Raw genomic sequence first — 20567 nt, 5'->3', positions numbered from 1 at the left:
GCAGCAGATTTAATAAATTTGAAATATATTTTTCTTTTTACTTAATTTTTTTTTTATAATTCTGATTTTTTTTTTTTGGGGGGGGGGGGGGGTGAGGCAGGGGATAGCTATCGCCCTGAATGTGCCACTGTACTAATGGAGAACAAATTCCAGGCATAATTACAGATGTTGTATGGCAGTGTGATGGTTTAAATAACTAAAATATGAGTTTTTACATAAATAAAAGTAAAGGATGAATGGTTGGTTACTGGATGTTTTCTAACATATTTAATTCTATTTTGCTGTTCACGGTAATACCATCAGCACTGACTTCCTTTCATGAGACTTAATTGATCCAAAGTAGTAAAAACAAATAAATAATGAATTTGTAGGAGACAAGTTATTTTCTGGGAGATTCTTGCTTGCTAATTAATTTGGGAAGCAACAAAATATGTATAAATCTCATAAAGATAAATTTGAACAAAGAAACTTTCAACAAACAAACAATGATTTACCATTTTCTACTTCCGGTAGATTACATTTCAAGTGACATGGAAACCAGCTCCGATTGTTAGAAGTGTAAACATAGCATAACTTGCTCAGAAGGTGGGAAAGGCAGGGCCTAAGGTACCAATTATAAGTGAATGGAATCTGTAAGATGGCAAGATCACAAAACTGGCTTACTATTAATAGGTCTTCCACATGTTTTCATAATTTTCTTGCTTGTAGAGGAGGGGTGTACAGACATTTATCTACAAAAATCCTTAAATTAATTACTTTCAGTCAATTTAAGTGTCTATACAAAGAATCATTAATTGACAGGGACATCTTTTAATATTCTAATTTGTAAATGTAAAAATGTAAGTTAATAACTTACTTACAGTAAATAATAACTTACAGTAAATATACAAATTAAGCTGCTTCAAATATGGACCTTCATTTTTCAATTCTTTAGCTCATGACAGACATAATTTACCACAAACACAATAAATTAGAGAATTTAGACCTGAAAAGGAACAATGTTTATAAAATGTTTAAATATAAGCTCACGATTTTCAAACACTTGAGCAGATTAACGATAAAATTGCTGGCTTTTGCTTCTCCAATGACAAACTCCATTTAATTCAGTCCAATTTACTGGACTATTTATAGAACAGCAAGTAAAGCATACATTATCTTGAACACTATTGCCTTTTGCTATCATACAATTCTCAGTCTTGATTAATGGATTTTATGTTTGTTACAGACAAGCAGAGTAAGTTACAAAATGGAGGAAGAGTATTGGAAAAACACAAAGAGAAGAAAAAGGAAGGAAATAAATGGGAGAAATAAATGAAAGAGGAAAAAGATGTAAAAAAAAGATACACCCCTTAATCTAACCAGAAGTTTCAAACACTTGACCTCACCCGAGGCCTGTGGTCCCTTTGCTCCGTTCCCCCCCCCCCCACTTCTGCTGGACTTGATGGATGCCCTGGTGCAAATTTTTGGAGCCATCGTTGATAATAAGCAATTAGCATGCCATGCATAATACACTAGCGGAAAATTAGTATACGAAGGTTAGAATTAATGCATGAAAAAATGTAGAAAGGCCATTTGCACATGAACCAAAAAAGTTATGTGCACTAATGAAAAATTAGTGCATGGTTAGGGATACTGTAGAAAGAGCATAAGAAGTTGTAGCAATGACGTCACGATTGATTATAATAACCATTATTGTAGCTTTATTGGAAATGCAGTAAGTTTCACAATGGAGCAGCTAGGCATTACATTGCTCTAGGTACACTCTAACCAGCCTCAAATGAGGATTTTTAAGGGCCATTAGGATGCAGCTAAAGGAGGTAATTGTGAATAATATGAGAGGCTTATAGGAAACAAGAGCTCAGCTGGGGTTTCTTCTATCCACTAAGGCCCACTTCAGCCCTGTGAAAATGATCGCTAGAATAAATTTTGACATCGCAAGAAGTTTACAGCAGAAAATCTGTCTGTGTTTAGATGTAGAGCTAAAAAAAACTTGGAAATAAAAATATTTGAATTACTTTAATTTGTAATAAGTCTTCAATTAAAAATTAGACAGAAAATGTTCATCAAAACCTTATTGCCCAACATTTAAAATTACAGTCATTCATACTAACAGTAGCTTAATTTCAGAAGTAAATTTGCATGTTATGGACGATCTGCACATAAGGCAAACATTAGTATATGTTGCGTGTATGACACCCTGATTTTCAATTGTAATTTGCTATTTTTGTACACAAAAATATACAGTAGGCCTATATTACTTCAGACATCAGCAAATAATAGTAAAGTAGATACATGGTGCTGCTATCTAAACACCAAAATGCCTGCCATAATGACCTAGGTTAAATAGCCACTTTAAAAAATATAAATTAAAGTATGCCCTTAAGGAACACAGAATAATATTAGCTGAGCTGGCAAATAAAAATAGATCATAATTATGTTTATACCTATAGTATTTACCAATTACTATTACACTTTTGACAAAAGTGTTGGAACATGGACATATTACTATATTTCTATGGTAACAAATAATCTTTGTTACAAATAATAAAACATTTCTTTTTTTCCCCTTTTGAGCAGTTCATTTAGACAGGAGAAATAAATTTGAATTATATTTCATCTTCTAATTAAACTCATTTATGGTTTCCAAGCCTATAATGTACACTTTTTTAGACAACATTTTATAAGAACACTGAGGCTAAAATCTCTTAAAAATTTAGAAAAAAATAAAAACAAAGGCTGAGGTAAAATGTCAAATGAGGTTTTTTATTTTTTTAAAACTAGAAACACCAACAAATCTTATCTGTACCTTATGTGTAGTAAGTGTTACTATGTAATACCTCTACATTATAGTAATATAGGCCCACTGATAACTGTACAGTACAACATATGTCTATGTCTGAAAAGTAAAAATAAAAAAGAACACTTTGAGCCTGAAATCGGCAAAAAAGTAAGAATACTGAGCCTGAGCAAAATATTACCGATTCTTTTTTCTTTTTTTAAGTAAGTATAGTTGGCAAAAGCTAAATAAATATAAAATAATATGAAATTTATTTTTCAAATAGATCACACTCAGTGAGTTTGTGGCAGTATAGAGTACACCTCTAAATACATACAAGTTTTCAATCAACAGTAAGCCACACTATTTGTCGGTAAATATCTACTAGTACAATATATACCATAGAGTACAGTACTCAACTGCAAAGTAATGCACTGAAATGTCAGCATCTCCAAGGTCATAAATTTTGCAAGCAGTAAGTAAATAATTACCGAAGACTATATGCATAGTCTGAATGCTCTCTTCAAACATTCCAACAGACAAAGTACACTGAAATTATTTCCACAAATGCCATATACTGTCCCCTGTGAAATAAAAAACAAAAATAAGCTCCCAGGGAGCATGTCTGTCTACTGCTTGAATGTGTTTTTTTTTTGCTACTTTTAACTCATCCATGCTTTCTGTGTTGTAAACTCACTGGAATAAATGTACAAGTACATACCAAATTGTTGTGACTTTTTAGCGAACTTTCTAGGACAGGTCTTATCTAGAGCAGCTTTCTGTGTTGGCAATTCAATAATTGATAACTTTACAGTACTGTAAATAGGACATGTTTTCTACTGCAAAATGGCATCATATTTTTTTGTAAACTTGCTTTTCATTTTTATCTTTAGCTCATGAACAATCCCATCATTCCTCCACCAGATTTAATCTTACAAGGTCAATTTCAAGACAAAGACAATATTAGTGTCTTCTACCCCCACCCCCACAGTAGACACAGAAACCAAAACAAAGCAGCAGCAACTCTTAAGAACTATTCACCGTTGGAATCAAGAAGGTTTTAAAGTTGCGGCTGGAAAAATGCTTGTAAAACTCTTAATCACATATGGCTATGTTATTAATGTTGAATACTCCCCTTGTTGATATTCTTTAAGACTGTTGATTCTGTCTAGCCACTCCAAAATATAGCATGATTTATGTTCATTGTGCTCAGACTGAAACAGGGTAATAATGTTATGCTATTGATGATATATTAAGTCATTGGTTTCATGTCCATGCTGGTTTGAACTTCAACAGCTAATTTTGTTACCAGATTTAGAAATATATGAAACAATCAATAAACTCAAGGCTAAATATTTAATTACAATTAAGCATGTTCTCATTAAATCATCTCAATGACTTAAATAATTTTATCAATATCATCATCCATTATTGTTTACTCAGCTTTTATAATCACATTGTTTATTAATGCTTTTATACCATCCATACTGTATAATATATTCGGTGGATAATTAACTATCTTTGAAGTAACATTTTCCATGGCCTGGATAAACTTGCATGCATCAGTGAACAAGAGAATCTTGCTGCGAATATTAATGCATGGTTACCTAAGAGCCTTTGTTAATGTTTTAAATATAATAATAGTCTATAAAGTTTACATTGTTGCGAATTTCTAAAAATCAATATAACAGGATTAATATAAATCTGTTTCACATACCAGGTTTGCTTTGATCAGATACTGGCATTGTAATGGATGCTAATCTTTGGGTTTAAATAAAGAATTCAAGAGTATTGTACATTATTTAATAGCAAATTTTGCAGAAAACTAGGCCTTGCCATGTCTCAATAACCAACGTATACAAAGTATACCTCCCTGACAGACATGGACCCTTCACCGCCAGATGCCACTACGAGGTCGTTCGACCAAAGATATTAATTTGCCTATGGATACAAAAACGTTAATTGATTGCCAATCTCTAAATATTGTGTGTGGTCTAAGTGCACAATTTTGGGCCATATTAAGCCAGAAAAATTTTTCTCTCCCCACGCTCTTCCAGGAATTTCTTTTCCAGGACCCTGATCAGGCTCTATAGACAAGTCAGCCACTTGGTTTGGACCCTTTGTCGGACCCCTTGTCGACAAATTTCTGGAGCCACCACTGGTTATGACCTTTCCTCTCTCTGGTCTGGCTGACAAAAATACAGAAATCTTTGAAAATTATTTGCAGTGGTACAGTAGTAGTATCAAATTGAGACCCCTAACAGTTACCAAATATCTATCAATATAATAAACAAATATTAAACTTACTAAATACCAATTTTTGCAGCAGTCCTACTCTAGGTGGCAGGCAACTTAAGACTTGGTGGCCTTAATGAGGCTTTTTTTTAAGATGCCAGGCCTCCTAGTTCACTTCCTAGGCCCCTAGTTTTAGGCATAGCCTATTTTTATTGTTTTCTAGCACAAATGTTGCTTTCCTTAAACGCTCTTAAATTAACAATAACATCGTTGTGTTGGTTAATCACAATTTTAACTACTTATATTAAACCTTTAGTTGTACATGAAAGATAAAATCTAGTGTAAAAAAAAAAAAAACATCCCATCGACCAAACGAGAGTGATGATGATAACACAGGCAGGCGATAAACCCACATCCAGGTACCTATATAAAGCAAAAACACAACGCACTCATGCCTTGCCTAAGAAGGCTAGAGTATATGTTTCAACGTGGTAGGAAGGCCTAGCAGAAATGGAGGTTTAGCTTACTTACCAAGAAAGCAGCTGTAATTCTGTTGCACACAATTTAGACTTACAAGACTAACGTCAGAAAGTAGTAGAGTTTCCGATAAATTTAAAAGATCAAACTGACTCTTCCGATCATGTACACCCAAGCAAAATCTTCTCCGCTACCGCTCCTCAATACAACGCGAGAGACACTCACAACGATCGTTTGTATGCTCTGCAGTTGCAGAGAACATACTCAAAGATTGGTGGCCTCGTCGCGTATTGTGATTGGCGGTAGTTTTAAAACCAATCCATAATACTGTAACTGGAACTGCTGTTCGGTGACATTTTTCGTGTTATATAATCAGGTACTGTAGGAATCTTAATAAATTTTGTTTGGTGATAGATAAATTATCCATATGCGGTATGCATAACTAATTATGTATTATCAAAGTAAAATAAATAGTCACGGTCTGAAATCCCTCCATCGTCTGAACTTAACAAAGGCTACCATGACGTGTAACTATGCAGAGGAAAGAGTACGTTTCAGGCTTTGTTGGGTTTCAGCTAGGCTCATCCACCAGTCAACACAGGCCCTACTGATGATACCGATATTGATAATGATATTTCTTTTTCAAAGTTTATTTCTTTTTGTTAATAATTAAAATTCAAACAGAAAAAAATATAAAAAATTCATGTATCAACAATTGCTAATTATCACCTATGGCCGGATGGACCACCCTAACAAAATATTGTTGAAATAGATAAATAATTTTTTACCGCTTGCATCAGTCGGCCTAGTAGTAGTCAAATACCCAGAAGCTGAACGTTTCCTGGAGAATAAATCAATTACCAGGAAGGAAGTGATCGATTTATGCTAGTGTAGTCAGCTTAGATGTTAAATCCAATAAAGCTTCATTAGTTCCTCTGTTTGTAGACTAATTAAGAGAAGAGTGTATTTAATTGTACTAATGAGAACAATACTAAACATTAATTTATAAACAGGCCAAGAATTGAAAGGATTATCCAAGAGTCATCTTGGATAATAATTTCAGTTTATGAACTGAAAAACATGAAGACTGAGTATAGTCAACTCCTTCAGAGAATCTTAATCCACAGTGTACAGTACCATACTTGCGCAAATAGCGCCCTAATGTAAAAATTTCCTTAAGCACCCCTTTTGAATAAGTGCACTCTTCTAATTTGAATAAGCGCCCCCTCAATATCATAAGATTTTTTTTTTAGCAAGTCAATAATCCAATCAATCCTGGAACTGTGGTTGTTGGCATGATTTGAGCAGAGAGGAATACCATTCTTCTTTAATAGGTCATTATCAAAATCAGAAGTGGATCCAGGATTTAAAAGAGGGAGGTTCAAAATGTTTCAAAAAACCTCAAAATGAAATGGGAAAATTTTGTTACATTTCTTCACAGAGGGGGGGGGGGGGGGGGGGGGGGTTCATTTCAACCCCACTGGATCCGCCACTTAAAATGAGGATATTTCTGGAGTGCTGGAGAACAGAGCAGTGGAAATGATTCTTCTGCTGTTCATGCCGTTTTTTCGTTATTTTTCTATTTGTAGTATTAGGATATTTCATGGTTATGTTTCTTTTCTTTTATGTAAAGCATATAGGGGCAACTTTCTTGTATTATGCGCTATATAATTATTATTATTATTATTATTATTATTATTATTATTATTATTATTATTATTATTATCTTGGGCGGCCATGTATAGATACCCCAAATTTCATTGTTGACAGGCTGCCAAGTGGCTAAGGTTATGTTTTAGCCATAGGTGCAAGCATTTTCATGGCATATAAATAAATTGTAGTCAAGTATTTAGCCTCTTTAAAAAAGCAACAAAAAAAAACGGTAACAGACCCCATGGATGGTAAAACAACAAAAAAAGGGAAACCAACGTAAAAGGTTAAGAGATTGTTTGGTGATAGATAAATTATCCATATGCGGTATGCATAACTAATTATGTATTATCAAAGTAAAATAAATAGTCACGGTCTGAAATCCCTCCATCGTCTGAACTTAACAAAGGCTACCATGACGTGTAACTATGCAGAGGAAAGAGTACGTTTCAGGCTTTGTTGGGTTTCAGCTAGGCTCATCCACCAGTCAACACAGGCCCTACTGATGATACCGATATTGATAATGATATTTCTTTTTCAAAGTTTATTTCTTTTTGTTAATAATTAAAATTCAAACAGAAAAAAATATAAAAAATTCATGTATCAACAATTGCTAATTATCACCTATAGGCCCTATGACCGGATGAACCACCCTAACAAAATATTGTTGAAATAGATAAATAAATGTTTACCGCTTGCATCAGTTGGCCTAGTAGTAGTCAAATACCCAGAAGCTGAACGTTTCCTGGAGAATAAATCAATTACCAGGAAGGAAGTGATCGATTTATGCTAGTGTAGTCAGCTTAGATGTTAAATCCAATAAAGCTTCATTCGTTCCTCTGTTTGTAGACTAATTAAGAGAAGAGTGTTTTTAATTGTACTAATGAGAACAATACTAAACATTAATTTATAAACAGGCCAAGAATTGAAAGGATTATCCAAGAGTCATCTTGGATAATAATTTCAGTTTATGAACTGAAAAACATGAAGACTGAGTATAGTCAACTCCTTCAGAGAACCTTAATCCACAGTGTACAGTACCATACTTGCGCAAATAAGCGCCCTAATGTAAAAATTTCCTTAAGCGCCCCTTTTGAATAAGTGCACTCTTCTAATTTGAATAAGCGCCCCCTCAATATCATAAGATTTTTTTTTTAGCAAGTCAATAATCCAATCAATCCTGGAACTGTGGTTGTTGGCATGATTTGAGCAGAGTGGAATACCATTCTTCTTTAATAGGTCATTATCAAAATTAGAAGTGGATCCAGGATTTAAAAGAGGGGGGTTCAAAATGTTTCAAAAAACCCCAAAATGAAATGGGAAAATTTTGTTACGTCTTCACAGAGGGGAGTGGAGGGTTCGTTTCAACCCCCCTGGATCCGCCACTGAAAATGAGAATATTTCTGGAGTGCTGGAGAACAGAGCAGTGGAAATGATTCTTCTGCTGTTCATGCCGTTTTTTCGTTATTGTTCTCTTTGTAGTATTAGGATACTACAAAGTAGTATCTTTTAACTTTTTTGTGTTATGCACTATATAATTATTATTATTATTATTATTTTTGGCGGCCATGTATAGATACCCCAAATTGCATTGTTGACAGGCTGCCAAGTGGCTAAGGTTATGTGTTAGCCATTAGGTGCAAGCATTTTCATGGCATACAAATAAATTGTAGTCAAGTATTAAGCCTCTTTAAAAAAGCAAAAAACAAAACAAAAACAAAACAAAAAAACAGTAACAGACACCATGGATGGCAAAACAAAAAAAAAGGGAAACCAACGTAAAAGATTAAGAGATGAGATAGATATTTATTGGGGAAGAGTGAAATGGTGCAATACATCTAGAGAGAAAGATTGATTGGCGTCGACGTCCTGAGACAACTAAAGTAGCTAATAGACTCATACAACTTTATGTTGTGTACTACACTTTTTTAAATAAGGACCAGTAAAATTTTGGCCAGGCTCATGGGTCTTCCTATTTTTTGCCTATTACAATCCGACAGGCAACTTCCATTGATGATTTTAAGGCAGCTTTAAAAACTCACCTTTTTAACTTGTATCTTTCTTAATTTTTTCCCGAATTTTATTTTTACTGTTAAGCGCATTGAGGCTTTAGCATAATGTGCTATATAAGCCAAAATTATTATTATTATTATTATTTAGGCTCAAAATGTTCTTAATTTGTTCTTTTTTTTTCAAAGATAAAAAAATGTTATAGTAGGTTTACAGTGCTCAGTGTATTACTGTACTGTATTTATTTATATATTTTTTTTTATAAAAGGTGTTATATAGTCACACCATGGAGGTACACCTCCCTGGTCACACCTACTGAACTTAAGACTTGTTGGTTTTCCTAGTGGATTTAAAAATAAAAACCTCATTTGACATATTTACCTCAGCCTCAATTTGTTTTTATTTTGCTTTAGTTTTTAAACAATTTCAGCCTCAGTGTTCTATTAAAATATGTTCTTATAAAAAAGTATATATTATTATTATATCCCAGATGTATTATAGTGCACGTTTCATTAATCACTACTTTAATTAAGGACTGTAGGTCTAGTTTTGTTTGTAATTTTGTATTTTTGGTAATTTGTCATCGCAGCTTTTCCATAATTATGTTCGATATTACTCGTTCGAAAATACTGGGTCAAGCCAATCTGACCTCTTTCCTTTTGGTCATCTGATCTCTTCTAAAATTAGCCATAAATTGAAATTGACATTTTCTTGGGCCGTGTAGGCTTGAAACCTATCAATGTGCAATTTAACTCTATATAGCATGCTAAAGCATCTAGGCTTTGCAGTCATTATTATTTAACTTGCTTCAGTACAACATTGTAGGCCTACATAAGCATTGTGATTACTATATACATAATACAGTATACAATACCTCATTGGTTATTATGTGGGATAGCTAGGCAAATAAAACTACATCAGTAATTGCTTTTGAAATATACTGTTCTGTTCTCAGATGGTATCATTATCGCTACAGGTAATAAATGATCTTTATTATGTACACAATTTATTTTTAAATTACTGAATCACTGAACCCGCCACACAGTTTAAAGGTAAATAGGAGATCTGGGTAAGTGGGGATATAGGATGGCATGGTTCTAAGGCTTTCTGATTGACAGATTCTGGGTTCAAATCCATGACTCACCAGATTTTTTCTAAATAAAACACAATTGTACACCCTCGTGAAATAGATTATTGCTTTATCCTGTATCAACTTTACTTGATTGTTGGATATGAAACAAATGTATACAGTGGGGAGGCTGGGGACCTCCTCATCCCACCCCCAAAAAACAAAAACACTTGCATCCCCCACAGTGGCCCCGTCCCATTGAAAATGTTTGAAGCCAAAAAATTATGCTCAAGTAGATAAAAATCATCTCATATCACCTTATTTTGTGAGCTAGTTCCCCCTCACCTAATCAACAACCCCCACTTCATCTTCGTGCACCATTAGCTCCCCTCCCAATTTCAATGACTTCTAGATACCGAGTATTCAACTTTTTTTCCAACAATTTTTAAATTAATCATTCTTCATTGGTGAACAGCATTTACTGCAAGTATGTATATGAAGTGGAGTGGAGTTGAATAGCTTAGTGGTTTGCTTGCCTCCAAATCCAGGGTCCTGGGTTCAATTCTTTGACAGCAGGATTTTTTCTCATGACCAAAACCAACTGCACTCCCTTAGCCTCAAGAAGAGACTTGGTTTGTAAAGCGTAATCCATCCTGTAATTGGCGAGTTACAAAGCAATGACATAAAATGTAATAATAAACCTTTTAAAAAAAATTAGTTACTCATTCTGTAATATGTTGAAAACAGATGAATGAGGGCACCTTTTTTTTTTACTCTGAGATGGTAAATCCAAGATGGTCAATGGAAAAACAGAAACTACTTTCTCACTTTTACTCAATAGACACATTGAAAACAAATAAAAAAAGCACTAGACATGATTCATATCATGTGTATCCACAACCACGAATGATTGAGAGAGGAATTTTACTGATGTGACTTAAGCTACATTCACACCAGACACGATAACGACACGATAAAAATGTGCTCAGTGTTGAAGAATATAAACAATGCAATGATATGTTGCTGTCGTGTCGTTATCGTGAGTGTAAACACAGCTTTAGCCGGATTTTCATACATTTCTTTAAATAAAAGAAATAAAAAAACAAACTGGTGAGGTAGAGAAAATTGATGCGTGAGGGAACGAGAAACTAGTAACTTTTTTTTATTTGGCCTAAACATATTTCTTCTTCTGTATACTGTACTGTTCTTTTTCCTTTCATTCTTCCATTGATTACTTCTGACCAAATTTCTGCATCTTTCCATACCCTAAGGGCCCTCTTTCTAAAATTCCTTGCTATGCCTCAATCTCAAAATCATCAGCAAGATGATAAATGAAGCAACTTATCTATTCTGGTCCTCTCCATACAATATAAATTATAAAAAAGGAAATGATAGGCGATCAAGAAAAATCAACTCTTATTCCCTAATGCGTTTGCTAACATTTACATATAAATGGTCAACAACTTTAATTTGTATAGAAAAAATTGGTATCCTAATAGATATAATTTTTAATGAAAATGACAGATCGAGAATACCGATGATGAGTTGTAATCGTATGTAAATGTATATTAGCTTCATTTCTACGCTTAAAATCTTTTAATGTTTGATTTTGTCATGTAATATAGGTCAGCTGGAATTTATTCCTATTAATATTTGCCGTTTTTTCAGTTCGTAAGTTCATGGACAGATGTGCCATTTGCCGTAAATTGGATAAGTTCTATTGCCTAAAGTATATATATATATATTTTTTTCATTAAAGGTGAAGTTATACAATACTTTAAGTAGCTGAAGTTGCATTTGCAGCGTTCTTCCAATAAAAATAACCTTGACACCAATCGAGATGCTTTGCCCCAATGGAGAAAAGGGGCTTCCCTTCAGCAACAACCTTTAGCAGCTTGACCTCAGTGTAAGCTACTGTAACCAAAGATCGTATATAGTGCCGCGCGCAACGCTATACAATTTTTGGTTACAACATTAGCCTCCGGTGAAGTCACACTGCTAATATTGTAAATCGTAATTCTGATCTATTAATAATGAAAAAAATCCCCTCTAGAAAAAATATCATTTTTCTAGTTCCCTTTAAAGGGTGTAGGCCTATATACTCAAACTTGGAGGTCATAAGAATATTGTTATATAATGAAAACTTCTAATGTTTTCAATTCCAGATTGGAGTCTACTAATTCCAGAAAATAATGACGGAAAAATTGGCTTGGTGAGTAATTTTTATTATGGCCTCTGCTCCCTGAAATATCAAAATATGAGACTTACAGTAGATAATTTTTCCTAAGTTATTAATTAATAATTAATCGCATTACTATGCTGTTTAATTTAATAATGACATTTTATTTTTATTTTCTCTTTCACCTAGATGGTTTTGCAAAATCATTTTGCAGTGAGAAAACTGCCCTGCCCTCCATTAGTGCTTAACATCTCTATTAAACATCACCGTTCATGTTCTGTATTAATCTATATTGCTTTGGCATCGTAATGAATTTATAATATTTATTTTTAAAAATCAATTTAGGAAATGTGTTATGAATTATCACAGCTTGGCTCTGAGCTTGTGTATGCCAATCCAAGGTTGCAGGCTTCAACTGGAACGAGATTACAGCATTCTAAACAATCTAGACTAGAAATCATAAAGTAGGAAATTACATTGTGATGTTGCTCCACTGGAGTCTTTACTGAGTTGCATACCATTACTGCATTATAACAGAACTTTCCCTCCAGGGTAGGGATCAGTCTAATCACTTTACTCCAAATGAGAAAGTTGCACAGCAAAACTGAGGCTAAACCCTGGCAAAATAACTAATAATATAGATAATAATATTAATTAATTAATTAAATTATTGATGGATGGACAAACAAATATGTTTTATTTTAATGGTAATTTTTATAACTATTGGATTTTTAGATTATAATTATATAGGTTGCATCATCAAAGGAAAATATAGGATTGATGTTTTGTCCTACCTGAGGTGTTATACTGAATACACTAAATTCTTATATACTGATGAAAAACATTTGCAAGTGATTTGTGTGGGAATTGAACCTACAACCTCTAGAAAACAAGCCTGTTGCCATAACCACTAGGTCACAAATCTTGCACTTGGTGACGTACTGAGAATTCAGTACAATAGCGAACTTTCGAAATGGGTGATGCGGGGAGCTGCGACGGAGAATTCAGTCAACCATGAACGTCGTACTATGCACTTCCCGTCTCAACATCAAACTGTTTCGATTTACAGGACGACGCGCTCCCTCATATCGCGTGATCAATTATGCAGGCGCTTCAGCGAGCACGTATTTATAAAACTCACATTACCGTAGTCAACACAACGCCAAATTGCTTAAAGCCTGTTGTCAAATCCATGCAACGAACGACTTCCCCATGTATTCGCATGCGCAGTATGTTTTCACGCTCCACTGCCCGTCGTAGAATGCCGCGTCGTCCAAATTGAAATCTACTTAATAACATGCAAGACAAAACAAAAAAATTTATAAAAATGAAGGCAAAACATCACCCCTATGATATTTTCCTGATGCATACACACATTGAAAATTAACTTTGTTTTACTGTGTGAATATTAATTTGTATGAATTACATTTCTGCACTAAAATGATTATTCATTTATCATATCCTGAATTGATATTGTTATTGATAATACTATATAGAATATATCCCAGGAGTTTCTCACTTGCCGAAGGATGTCTAATGTCTTTGGAATATCATCACACCAGAATAAATCCCTCTTGTATATTGCATCTTTTTCATGCATTTATTACTTATTAAATAGTTTATATTATACTGTAATCAGTTTTCATTATGTATTTAATAAGCCCTCTTGTAGTTTCAACAGCGCATGAATACGTCGAAGGTCAAACATCTATATCATCTGCATTTATTACTTATTAAACAGTTGATATTATACTGCAACCAGTTTTCATTATGTATTTAATATGCCCTCTAGTAGTTTCAACAGTGCATGAATATGTCAAAGGACAAATATTTATATCATTTGCATTTATTTTATTAAACAGTTGATATTTATGGTGCAAAATGTTGCAATCAATTTTCATTATGTATTTAATAAGCTCTCTGGTAGTTTCAACAGTGCATGAATATGTCAAAGGTCAAATATCTATATCATCTGCATTTATTACTTATTAAACAGTTGATATTTATGGTGCAAAATGCTGCAATCAATTTTCATTATGTATTTAATCAATATAATCTATGATAGAAGAGTTATTTATAATTTAATTATTATTACAAGATCTGGAAATGTAGAGTCTTAGTCGAGATTAGATAATGATTAGTGTACTAATTTGATTGTGACATAATCAATTATACCAAGCTTAGAAGTTGATCTAAGATGCTAATTGCCCCTAGACATCACTGGATTGGCAACATCATGTCCCTGACTCTGTGATAGGATCAATAGACTACAGAGTGGTTTAATATTGAGCTAAGGAATTGACACTAAGCTATTGCTGCAAAGAGGGCACTTGTCGATGTTGTATTAAGTCTCATTTCATGTCTGTGTTTTTGGCAAAGAATGAGTTTCACACAAAAACTCAATTAGAGTAAGGTCATTCACACAAGAACTCAAGGTAATTAGAGTAATGAGTCTCACTCACACAGAACTCAAGGTAATTAAATTAAGGAGTCTCACTCACACAAGAATACCTGATGTAATTATAGTAAGGAGCCTCACTCACACAAGAACTACCTGATGTAATTAGAGTAAGGAGTCTCAACTCACACAAGAACTCAAGATATTTAGAGTAAAGGAGTCTCACTCACACAAGAACTACCCGATGTAATTATAGTAAGGAGTCTCAACTCACACAAGAACTCAAGATATTTAGAGTAAAGGAGTCTCACTCACATAAGAACTCAATGTAATTAGAGTATTTTCACTCGAACACAAGAACTCAAGGTAATTGGAGTAAGGAATCTCATACAAGAACCCAATAAATATTGGCACCGAGTTTCGAACCAGTTGAAAAGCATTCCAAAACCGAGTTTTGCAAAGAAAGCTAACTTACCTGTACTCTACTTAGATCAATCCAAGATTCCAAGATACAATTCTTCAAAGATATGCGAGTCAAGCAATTATAACATAGTACAGTACGATTGCATCATGTGATAAGGTATACAAGTCTATATTTTCTCACCTTTGTGTTATCCTGTCTAATTGGGGATGCCTGAAGATGTGATTAAATTGAATATTCAATAATGGGTCATCAAATTAGATGACCTCAAATCAGTGTAGCTTGCATCTACTGAATTTGATGTGTCAAACGATACTATAGACTGGGGGTAAAACTGAAATTGCCTCTGGTCCATAATAATATCCAACTGTATTTTAGACTACTTCCTTTGTGCTCAAGAACTCTATGTGTTGGTAGAGTCCTGCAGTGATTTAAGCAGTTCTCACAGCTTTTATGTACATTCTATTAATTTTAAACAGCTATTGGTCATATGTTTCGACAAGTCCATTTTCCACATAGGTAAAAATGAACTCAATAAATCAATGTTTTAAAACAAATGCATATATATGACCAGCTCTGGCAAAACCCTCCATTTGTCGCAATTTCTAATTTCCAACAATTAACCAAAAGAAGATATGGTGATATATTTTTGAAATAAAGATCTTTATTATAAACTATTGATTTTGGAATCTTTAAAACTGTTTTCTCAAAACCTACCTGGCTGATATCCAATGAATTCAATACTCATAACTTTGCTAATACCCAAACAATCTCTATCAAATAAACACTGTTTTAAAGAAGATTCATACAGAATCTAAAAATACTAAAAAACTTAATTTTGAATTTTTCACATATTTTAAAAATATTTCAATTTATTTTAAGATATAAATGATAATATCCATTTGTCCAACTTTGTCGTTCTTCCTACTGTATCCATTTTATATCACAAATTCAATTCAATTCAACAAAACATTTATTTTCTTCCAAATGCACTTAGAAAAACAAAATTACAAATACAAAATGCAAAAATTGGAAGAAGGCCAGGTCCCGAGAAGTTGTTTGCAAAAACAAACATCTTGTGATGTTTTACATTTTTTCCAACTACACTTTTTTCACTTTCTATTAATATAAGAACACATTTTATAAAAACACTGAGGCTGAAATTGCTTACAAATTGAGGCTCAGATATAATGTCCATTGAGATTTTTTTGTTTTTTTTTTTTAATAGAAAAACCAACAAATCTAATACAGTAATAGTATATTGCAGTACAATAATAATTATCTATGTTTGAAAAGTGTGTAAAAATAACAACAAAAATCATTTGCCAGTTTTACTAAAGATGAAACAAAAAAATCACAGATTTCAAGGTTACTCACAGATCAAGATTTTTACACCAATAAATAAATAAATTAATTAAATAATAAATTATGAATTGCGAACGGCATATATACAGATATGCAATAAATAAATCATTTGCCATTTGTCTAAGTGTTTAGTGTAGCCAGGGTGTAGCAAAAAGTAAGACTATAGATGGTGCAAGGCCAGTACGCTCGTTGGAATAGTAAAGAAACAACGCCCTTTACACATTGATGCACCACGGACGGTTTGATTGTTTATCTGTTTTTCACATGACAATCTGTACATCATGAATAAAAGGTTCACGATTTTCCATCCTAAAAAGACCAGACACCGTAAAAAATGTTTTAATTTTACACCAAGCAGCTGTCGGGTACAAAGCAACATTGATCTTTAGTTTACAGTACTGTACATTGGTCAAATTTAAATGAGTATAACTTTTTGGTTTTATTAGGTTTACATACATTTGACTTAATTCAGTGTCCCAGATCAATCAAATCAGTAGTGAAAATGCCCAGATTGCACTCCCCCTCCACCGGGGCCCTAGGCAGCCCCCTGGCCCCCAGCCAGTGGCGAGTTGCTACACAACATGAGATCTCACAGATTTTTTGGGGGAAAATTTGGAAACTATGTTACTCGTTCTTGTAGTTAGTGTTATTTGCTTGGTAGCTTTAAGACTTAAATGTGATTTTATCCTGGGTAAATAAATTACAAGTAAATAAATAAATATTGTAGATGACTACAGAATGACTCATGTCTAAACATAAATGATGGGAGAGAGACTACTTCAGACAAAATGACATCATAGTTGAAGAATGTTTAGTCACTGCTGAACTTCTGTCCTCTACAGGTGATTACTGAAATCAGAATGTATGGCCATTTCATAGCTTCCTATTTTACTGTCTTGTTTAGTAGTTAATGTAACACAGTTTATGTGACCCATATTATCATAGCTTTCACTTGTTGAAAAGATGCCACACAGATGGATGGGATTTAAGAGATCTACATGCATGCTCTACTTTGAGGTTGTAGGAAAAAATGGCCCATGAAAGAATGGCCCGGAAAAATGGCCCCTGGAAAATGGTCCCCAGTAAAAATGGCCCCCAATGATAAAGTTCAGTAATAAAAATGATTTTTTTAATCTTCAAATATTTAAATGCTGTAAAATAGCAAGAATTGAATCAGTAAATCAAAAAATGGCTCCCCAATGATAAAATTCAGTAATAACAATGATTTCTTTTTGTTTAAATCTTCAGACTATGTAAATGCTGTAAAATAGCAAATGATTCAATAAATCAACATAAATCATATGCATTTTTGAAAACTAAAATAAGTTAGTTTTTTTTTTCGATAATCCAACCAAATAAGTTGTCATTTATATTAGTTATTGAAGGAATCATAAAAAAAATAATTTGAGTTTCATAACAATATATTTTTGCCCAAATTGAAGTTAAAAATTGCTGCAAATTGTGATTCCGCTTCCGTGAAACTGCCCAAAACTAAATTATTTTAGTATTAGAAAATGCATATGATTTATGTTGATTCATTTATTTATTATTCTTGTTATTTTGCAGCATTTAATAATTCGAAGATTTAAAAAAAAAATTATTTTTATTACTGAATTTTATTATTGGGGCCTTCTTGACCTACCAGTCTTCTGGGGCCATTTTTTCCGTACACCCTACTTCGCATAATTTGTGTTGACTCAACTTTGTCCTATTTTGCATCCTTCAGAAATATGCCTGCGCAGTACCGGTACTTTGTTAGATGGGAGCTTGATGGGAGCAGATTGAATCTTTAATTGTGGTGGGGAGAGAATTCCATAAAATGGGGCCAAAGTTTTGTACGGGTTACGGGTTAGTGGAGGACCGTCTTGTAGCGTACCTATGTATTCGGTTATTTTTAGTGAAATTTATTGCAATTATATTAGAAATACAGACTGGATCGAGTCTTACATCAAAAAACATCAAAATGATGATGGAATTTAGCTTTGAGACACTTGCCTCTCTGACACGTGACATGACCTCTTACTTTGCACCCCATCAGGGTGCGTAGGTTTACCCCTGGACCTCTAGTTCCTCTCATAGAAACCCCACCCTTTATTAAAATCAGGCTCCAGAGGAAAAACATTTTTTCTAACCCCCCACCCTTTTTCGACCTTTTTCCCCAGTTATTTAATATTCAAAAATCTGTATCTCATTATACTGGCTTGTTGGAATGAAACTGGGTACCGGTACTGTAGGCCTTAATTGTGGATTAGTTGCAGAGGAGGTGCATATTGTATGTAATTGATTCTGTATAAATGACCAGATAAAAGTACCAAGAGAAATTAATTCTGAAATGGATATATGTGCGACATAAATCCTGTAATTATTATTAATAAAAATTATATGAGTGCGTAAGCCTCTGACTTTTAGCTTAATCCATCTGCTGTTAAGGTAACGCCATCATTGGCTACTGATGAAACGTTTACATGTATAATCCTAAATTTACCACAGTAAATATCATGAAATTGTATCCGAGGTGTGTCTGAGCACAAAGGCCATTATTAGAAAAATAATTACGGTTTTACCTCATTAGAGTTAACGACATGTTACCCAGAGGATTCAATGAATTCTGCGTAACCAAAACAGATTTAATATGGAATTGCAATGATACACTTTAGGTTTGAATTCGCATTCAATTGTTCCCCATGGTGCCTAATGAGGAATGATCAAGGTAAAGCGAAAATAAATTGGAAATTCAAATCATGTCGCAATGTCACGTACATTCCCTCGTTTGCAGGTGAGATGCGCCGTTTTTTACGTATGAATTTCCTGTACAGGTGTGTTGAAGAATGGTAAATTAAAGCAATTGTGAAATTCTGATATATTAGTTGAGAAAGTATTAATGAAGATATGAAAAAGTGCATCATGAGCTTGGATTTTGTTTTAATGCTGTTAAATCATCTTAATGCATAAAAATTAGAGCAGTTGTAAAATGCTGATGTTATAAGTAGAAGGAGTATGGTAATGAAGATATGATATGAAAAAGAGATACAAGTTTGAATTTTGTTTTAATGCTTTTCAAATATATTCCATTAAAAATATATTAATACTATAATTTACCAAACATTCATAATACATAATATAATAATAAATATAATAATAAATATAATATTAATGATAATGCTATGGTAATGTCCGCCGGACATGCCAAGCACGCCATAGTCATCATCCATAAATCATAGATTCAAAAAAGAAAATTCACTTCTTGGATATTACCAATATTATTTTGATAATATTACCAATCGTATTTAACATAAAAAGTTTTAAATGTCTCAAACGGCATAAAAGGACAAAAAGCTGGCCAGGCTTTCTGGTCAATGAACCCTACCAAGGCCTCGTCGCCTTCACTGCTTAGACCTCTATCAAACAGCTTGGTCCTCCCAGGGACGGATCCAGAGGTGTACAAAAGGGTGGCGGACGCGATTGAGAGACACTACCTAGGTGGTCCGGGAAATATCCTTTTTCTAGACCCCTGGAAATAACCTCTGAGGCGTTTTACGCGATCATTATTTTTTTTTCTTTCTTTTTCCTTTTTTTTTTCACTTTCTAATAGCGGGAAGGCATGGCCGGCCACTCCCCTCAATCCACCCCTGCCCCTGACAGTAGGTTATATGCTATCCACCACTGCATGGAGCGATCCACCACTGCATGGAGCGATTTCTGGAGCACGCAAGTCATAACTCAGTGTTTTAAATTTATTACCACCTAAACAGAGAGAGTGCATTTAATGATATTATTGATGATGATGAACACTTGAAACCTTGTACACTACAAAAACATTGAAGGTGGCTCATGTATGGGTGTCAGAGAGATAATGAACGCTATCAAAATATACAGACAGGCTTCGTTAAGCAATAGTCTCTCATGTTGTGAGAGACCTATTCTGTGTGGCCTTGCAATTATTCGGTAATTAGCAATTAGTAATGACTGTCAATACATTCATTGAGC

The 20567-nt window shown here is 33.7% G+C and overlaps 1 long non-coding RNA gene across 2 annotated transcripts; it reads left to right on the top strand.

Moving 5' to 3' along the window:
• The first annotated feature begins 5544 nt into the window (after positions 1-5544).
• Positions 5545-15835, top strand: LOC117108833. Of its 2 annotated transcripts, none has more exons than XR_004445420.1 (3): positions 5545-5864; positions 12383-12429; positions 12742-15835. It is a non-coding gene; the product is annotated as an uncharacterized LOC117108833 (long non-coding RNA). The 2 variants fall into 2 exon arrangements; XR_004445421.1 differs by having other exon boundaries at positions 12586-15835.
• Positions 15836-20567: the final 4732 nt, after the last annotated feature.

Source organism: Anneissia japonica, unplaced genomic scaffold (genome assembly GCF_011630105.1).
Source record: "Anneissia japonica isolate Jap-2015-1 unplaced genomic scaffold, ASM1163010v1 scaffold6417_len956965_cov193, whole genome shotgun sequence".
NCBI lineage: Eukaryota > Metazoa > Echinodermata > Crinoidea > Comatulida > Comatulidae > Anneissia > Anneissia japonica.
Note: the sequence above shows the minus strand (reverse complement) of the source record. Positions and strands in the feature narration are given on the sequence as shown.